Consider the following 1,113-nt stretch of genomic DNA (forward strand, 5'->3'; position numbering starts at 1 on the left):
TTGCATAACGAGGCATTTAAGACAATGCCTCTATGAACAGAATGTTGGTGTGCGACTGTTTAAAGAGATCCAGAAATTTCCTGACCTCGCTATTTGTCCTAGTTGATTCTCCACATTATGTAGTGAAGCGGAGTGATTTCGGAGTGTCGCCTCTATGTTTTGGAACCTTGTGTCGCTTGATTAAATGAACTTTGACAAAACCCTTTCCAATTTTAAAACACTCTCCGGAATCGAAGGTGTTTCCTGAAATCCTGGTTAGCCAGCCGCTTTTTGCTGCCCTTGATTCCTCATGAAAGATTTGGGTGGTTTATACTCCCTTGGTTGTGGGTGTTGCTATAAGGATTCCCTTGTCCTCTTCTAGAATTGCCCACAAAGTCTACTTGTTCATTTGGGGCTGAAATATCAATCGAAATAGGATAATTGGATGGCATATGCGAACCCACAACCATCAAAACTTGTGATTGCGGCTACCCTTGGTGAAGTAAATATATCCAATTTCTTGCTCAATGCCTCTACTTGGGCTGCCAAGGATGTAACCGTATCAATTTCATGGAGTCTGGCCACTTTCTTCCTTTCTCTTGCATTCCATTGGTAGCTATTCATACCCATTTCTTCAATTAATTGCCGGGCTTCTTCGGGAGTCTTGTTCCCCATTGTACCCCTGTGGCGGCATCTCGAAGTTGTTTGTTGCTTGAGCTCAACCCATTATAAAATGTATTAATGATCAACCACTCGGGGAACCCATGTTGTGGACACTTCCGCAAAAGTTCATTGAATCTTTCCCAAGTCTCAAACAAAGCTTCAAGCTTTATCTGAACAAATGAAGATATTTTATTGCGAAGCTTTGCCGATTTTCCCGGAGAAAAGTACCTTGCAAGGAAAGCTTCGACCATTTCGTTCCATATTGTGATGGAAGCTCTTGGCAATGAATGGAGCCACTGTTTGGTCATTCCTTCCAAAGAGAATGAGAAAACCCTCAAGTGAATTGCATCATCAGAAACCCCATTGATCTTCAACATGTCGCGCACTTCAAGAAAGTTCTCAATATGATTGTTCGGGTCTTCATCGGCTAACCCATTAAACTGTGTGGACTATTGAACCATTTGAATAAAG

The 1,113-nt window shown here is 42.0% G+C and overlaps 1 non-coding gene across 1 annotated transcript; it reads left to right on the plus strand.

The window, feature by feature from the left end:
* The first annotated feature begins 738 nt into the window (after window positions 1-738).
* Window positions 739-845, plus strand: LOC120250914. The gene has a single exon (XR_005533244.1). It is a non-coding gene; the product is annotated as a small nucleolar RNA R71 (small nucleolar RNA).
* Window positions 846-1,113: the final 268 nt, after the last annotated feature.

The sequence above is a fragment of the Dioscorea cayenensis genome, chromosome 19, assembly GCF_009730915.1.
Source record: "Dioscorea cayenensis subsp. rotundata cultivar TDr96_F1 chromosome 19, TDr96_F1_v2_PseudoChromosome.rev07_lg8_w22 25.fasta, whole genome shotgun sequence".
Classification (NCBI taxonomy): Eukaryota; Viridiplantae; Streptophyta; class Magnoliopsida; order Dioscoreales; family Dioscoreaceae; genus Dioscorea; species Dioscorea cayenensis.